The sequence below is a fragment of the Wolffia australiana genome, chromosome 2 (assembly GCF_029677425.1).
Source record: "Wolffia australiana isolate 7733 chromosome 2, ASM2967742v1".
Classification (NCBI taxonomy): Eukaryota; Viridiplantae; Streptophyta; class Magnoliopsida; order Alismatales; family Araceae; genus Wolffia; species Wolffia australiana.
The window spans coordinates 7,916,286-7,922,053 of NC_135836.1; the positions used below are offsets into that span (position 1 = coordinate 7,916,286).

At 43.4% G+C, this 5,768-nt stretch overlaps 1 pseudogene across 1 annotated transcript; it reads right to left on the reverse strand.

Annotated features, from left to right (window-relative positions):
- Positions 1-3,535: 3,535 nt before the first annotated feature.
- LOC144716690 (cytochrome P450 704C1-like) lies at positions 3,536-5,542 on the reverse strand (annotated as a pseudogene). The gene is made up of 5 exons (XR_013584971.1): positions 5,370-5,542; positions 5,052-5,241; positions 4,312-4,960; positions 3,936-4,139; positions 3,536-3,851 (listed from the first exon to the last, which is right to left on the reverse strand). The product of XR_013584971.1 is annotated as a cytochrome P450 704C1-like (transcript).
- Positions 5,543-5,768: the final 226 nt, after the last annotated feature.

Sequence of the window (5,768 nt, forward strand, 5' to 3'; positions counted from 1 at the left end):
TTCAATTAACAAATTATACGACGGGTGCCCTTCTTTTTAAAAAAAAAATTAAACATACATCTTCAGTTATAAAATAATAATAATGCGGAAAATAGTCTTCATGGGTCAATGGAAATAACTTTTTCGTTTATAATGAGAGCTCCTTAGAAAGCTAGTGCCTGGTTTTCTGACAGTGTACTATGAATTACCTACTCTAGCAAATCCGCCCATCAAAGCCACCGTTACCCATTGGTCTGTTAGGCGTATTCTCAATAGACCTATATCTACAGCTGTGGCAATAGGAGCGTGGTTTGGTAATATACCAATTTGGCCACTATTAGTCGATAAAATGATTTCTTTAACTTCTGAATCCCAAACAATTCGAGTAGGCGTCAGTACACTAAGATTTAAGGTCATTTCTTCAAATTGCTCTCCACTTCTAAGTTTATAGCTTTCGCAGTAGCTTCATCGATGTTACCCACCAAATAAAAGGCCTGTTCAGGAAGACTGTCTAATTCGCCTGAGAGAATAAGTTTAAAGCCCCTAATGGTTTCTTCAAGGCCAACATATTTCCCTGGAGAACCAGTAAATACTTCCGCTACAAAGAAGGGTTGTGATAAGAAACGCTCAATTTTTCGTGCTCGTGCTACGGTTAAACGATCCTCTTCGGATAATTCGTCTAATCCAAGGATAGCGATAATGTCCTGCAGTTCTTTGTAACATTGTAAAGTTTCCTTGACTCTTTGCGCAGTTTCATAATGTTCCTCACCAACGATTGCAGGTTGTAGCATGGTTGACGTTGAATCTAAAGGATCCACTGCTGGATAAATACCTTTAGCAGCTAATCCTCTTGATAGTACGGTAGTCGCATCTAAATGCGCAAATGTCGTTGCAGGCGCAGGGTCAGTCAAATCGTCTGCAGGTACATAAACTACTTGAATAGAAGTTATAGATCCCTCCTTTGTAGACGTAATTCTTTCTTGCAAAGAACCCATTTCTGTACTAAGGGTAGGTTGATAACCCACCGCAAACGGCATTCTACCTAATAAAGCCGATACTTCGGATCCTGCTTGGACGAATCTAAAAATATTTTCAATGAATAGCAGTACGTCTTGTTCATTAACATCTCGGAAATATTCCGCCATAGTTAGAGCGGTCAAACCAACTCTCATACGAGCTCCAGGCGGTTCATTCATCTGACCATAGACGAGAGCTACTTTTGATTCTGCAATATTTTTTTCATTAATGACTCCGGATTCTTTCATTTCCATGTAAAGGTCATTTCCTTCACGAGTACGTTCGCCTACTCCACCAAATACGGATACACCTCCATGAGCTTTAGCAATGTTGTTGATCAATTCCATAATCAGGACTGTTTTACCCACTCCAGCTCCCCCAAATAGTCCAATTTTTCCTCCACGGCGATAAGGGGCTAAAAGATCCACTACTTTAATCCCAGTTTCAAAGATTGCTAATTTCATATTTAACTGGATAAAGGCGGTGCGGATCTATGAATAGGAGATGTTGTGCGAGTATCTACAGGACCTAAATTATCAACAGGCTCACCAAGAACATTGAAAATTCGTCCCAGAGTGGCTCCACCGACTGGAACGCTTAGAGCAGCTCCCGTATCAATCACGTCCATTCCTCTCGTTAGACCATCTGTAGCACTCATAGCTACAGCTCGAAATCGATTATTTCCTAATAATTGCTGTACCTCACAAGTAACTTTAATTTCCTGACCATCCGCATCTTGACCTTGAACTACCAAGGCATTATAAATATTGGGCATTTTACCCGGGGAAAAAACGATATCCAGTACTGGGCCAATAATTTGAGCAATACGCCCTAGGTTTTTTTCTTCCAATTGTGAAACCGCAGTCCCAGAAGTAGTAGGATTTATTTGCATAATGATGATAAAGTGAAATATGTCGAAATTTTTTGGAATATTATATTTCCGAATAAAAAAATGTCCGATAGCAAGTTGATCGGTTAATTCAACAATAAATGAAAGTTAGCACTTTATTTAGTTGGGACTATCCAACTGAATCTAATTCAATCATTTACTCATTCAATGAATGAATTTTCAAGTTTAACCACAAATTTTTTTTTTTCAACTAAAGTAGATGAAGATGACTAAGAAGCATGAAGAAGTGTGTTTCTTTTATCTATCATTATAGATAATTCCATACATATCATATCTTATTTTATGATTTATGTAATTATGTAATTCGAACCTGAACTCTATCTATTATTCATTTTTTCTATCTCATTGTTCATTATTTTTTATTTTTTCAGAAGGATTTTTGCCAATTTGTGGGTTAGACTATACCTTTTTGATGGATGAGTTAGGTTAATTTTTACATCTAGGATTTACATATACAAGATATATCACTGTCAAGAGGGATTTTTTTGAGTATTTAGAGAATATTTCATATTGAAATAAGACAGTTAGATAACTATTTAGATAAGAAAGACATTTAAATAAAACCAAGAAAGCGATAAACTACAAACTTGGAAATCAAAGGTTGGGTTGCGCCATACATATCAAAGAGTATACAATAATGATGTATTTGACGAATCAAATACATGGTATTATTAATTAATTGAGAATATTAATTGATAATTGAAATTGAATTAAAAAAATTTGTAAAAGAATTGATTTTCTTTTCAAATGTTTCATTCACGCCCAATCCATGTCGAGTAGACCTTGTCGTTGTGAGAATTCTTAATTCATGAGTTGTAGGGAGGGACTTATGTCACCACAAACAGAGACTAAAGCAAGTGCTGGATTCAAAGCTGGGGTTAAAGATTACAAATTGACTTATTATACTCCTGAGTATGAGACAAAAGATACTGATATCTTGGCAGCATTCCGAGTAACTCCTCAACCTGGAGTTCCACCTGAAGAAGCAGGGGCTGCAGTAGCTGCGGAATCTTCTACTGGTACATGGACAACTGTGTGGACTGATGGTCTTACCAGTCTTGACCGTTACAAAGGACGATGCTACCATATCGAACCTGTTGCTGGAGAAGAAAATCAATATATTGCTTATGTAGCTTACCCATTAGACCTTTTGGAAGAAGGTTCTGTTACTAACATGTTTACTTCCATTGTAGGTAACGTATTTGGGTTTAAAGCTTTACGAGCTCTACGTCTGGAAGATTTGAGAATTCCTCCTGCTTATTCCAAAACTTTCCAAGGCCCACCTCACGGGATCCAAGTTGAAAGAGATAAATTGAACAAGTATGGTCGTCCTCTATTAGGATGTACCATCAAACCAAAATTGGGATTATCTGCGAAAAACTACGGTAGAGCGGTTTATGAATGTCTACGTGGTGGACTTGATTTTACCAAGGATGATGAAAACGTAAACTCACAACCATTTATGCGTTGGAGAGACCGTTTCTTATTCTGTGCTGAAGCAATTTATAAAGCACAAGCTGAAACTGGTGAAATTAAAGGGCATTACCTAAATGCTACCGCAGGTACTTGTGAAGAAATGATCAAGAGAGCTGTGTTTGCTAGAGAATTGGGTGTCCCAATTGTTATGCATGACTACTTAACTGGTGGATTCACTGCAAATACTAGTTTGGCCCATTATTGCCGAGACAACGGTCTACTTCTTCACATTCACCGTTCTTCCCCTGGTCGAACGCTCGAACTTGCAGCTCTTGGGGAAAGCTCGAACTTGCAGCGTGGGGAAAGCTCGAACTTGCAGCTCTTGGATTTGCAGCGTCAACATGGTCCGGTATCCAACGTTCTTCCCCTCGTCGGCCATCTGGAACGTGAAGCAATGGAGCAGCGTGGCCACGATGATCTTCATCTGCCTGTAAGCGAACTCCCTCCCCAGACAGACTCTTGGCCCCGCCTGATATTCACAAAAAGGAACTACTTACACTAACGATTTAGAGTAAAAAACTTAAGGTTACCCGCCAAATGAATAGTATTTCACCTGGAAGGCTGTGAACTTGAAGGGGCTCTCATGGCGCAAGCTGCCGTCCTCCTCCAGCCATCTCTCCGGGCGGAAGACCTCTGCGTCCTCCCCCCACAGCTCTTTCAGCCTGCCCATAGAATACGGCATATAGACAACGATGTCCCCGGCTCTGACGTCGAATCCGCTCGGAAGCGTGTCATCGGAGAAGCACATATTCGGATCCTTGGTTTATTTCCACAGAGAGAAAAAACTTAGTCTAGGAAGTTCTATCAACGAGTTGTTTTCTGCACATAAATGCAGGAAAATGTGATCGTCACCCGCCCACTGACCTCATTATACTAAATTCTAGTAATGGTTGTTTTCTGCAGGAAAATTCTCAAGGGTAGGTGGGTACCTGCGGCACGCCGGGGTAGAGACGGAGCGTCTCGTTCAGCGCGGCGTGGAGGAAGGGCAAAAACTCCACGTGTTGGCCAAGCTCCTCCGTGAACTCCGCCGTGGAGGACGACGCGGAGCTCGGACCCGTCGCGGTGTCCACCTCTTCGGCCACCCTTACTCTGGATTTCTTTGTTCTTGCACATCATGTAAAAGAACCAAGAGAGGACGCTCGCCGTGGTGTCCTTGCCGGCGATCAAGAAGTTGAGAATGATGTCTTTCAGGTACGTCTTGCTGATCTTGTCGGGGTCGTTCTCTCTCTCCTGCAGGAACCTCGATAATATGTCTTCCTTCTTCATCTTCTCTTTTGATGAGCATAGATCGTTCGCAGAGTTGGCCGCGGCCATATGTTCCATCTTCTCCTCGATAATTCGGTAAGTGAAGTCGTCGATGAACTTTACGTTCTTCCTTAGCGTGGCTTCGCTGCCAATGTTCAGGGCTTTCTTCATCCTCCACAGCACGTCGCAGTACCGGCCGCAGATGATTTCGCTGGCGTCGTCGAAGGCCTGGGAGAAACGCGCCCCTTCTTCGCTGCTACCCCGCAGCGTGTCCAGCTCCACTCCAAACCCCACCTTGAACATCGAATCCATCGTCGTCTTCATCAGCAGGTCCTGCAAATATCGAATCCGTTCGCGTCATCGACCCTTGAAAAGACATTTTCCCCTACTATTTGTTAAAAACGACAAGGTTCGAACGGCTTACTCGAAGATCGACCGTCTGGTTCAAGCGAGCCGCCTCGGAGACGACCTCCGCCAGCCTCGTCGCATCCCGTCTGAAGGCGCTGCTGCTGTACTCCCGCAAGTTCCTCGTAGAAAATTCATGGCTGGCGAGCTTCCTCTGGTGCCACCACTTCTCGCCGTCGACGGCGAAGATCCCGTCCCCAGGAGCCCCCCTAGACTGTCATGATTGTACCGCCCCTAAAAGAAAAAGAAGAAGACGATGAAGATGGTGATGACGACGACGAAGACCCATGCGGGCAAGCGAAGAGGGAAACGTATCTCTCGGAGTAAATGAAGCGACGGAAGTTGCCTCACCTTGCCGTAATTGGGGAAATTGGTGCTGAGAACGTATTCCACATCGCGGGGATCGGTGACATAGACGTAGCTGCGGCCGAGCTGCAACAGGCGAAAGCACCCGTACTTGCGGCAGTGATCGGTGACGTAGTCGTGCATCCTGCGGAAGTTGATCATCATGTTCAAGACGGTGCCCGCAACGGGGGCGTATCTCTTCCTTTTCTTCTCATTGGCTTTGATCTTCGTGTTCGTCCAGAACCAGAGGAGCCCGAGCACCAGAGTGTACGCTGCGGCGGTGAAGATAGCCTCCACTGCAGTCAATCAACTCCTGCCTTGGAGCTCTCTTCATCTTATCATGTTTTGTTTACAGTTCAGGGCATCGGCCACGTGAAGAAAGAGAGCAACC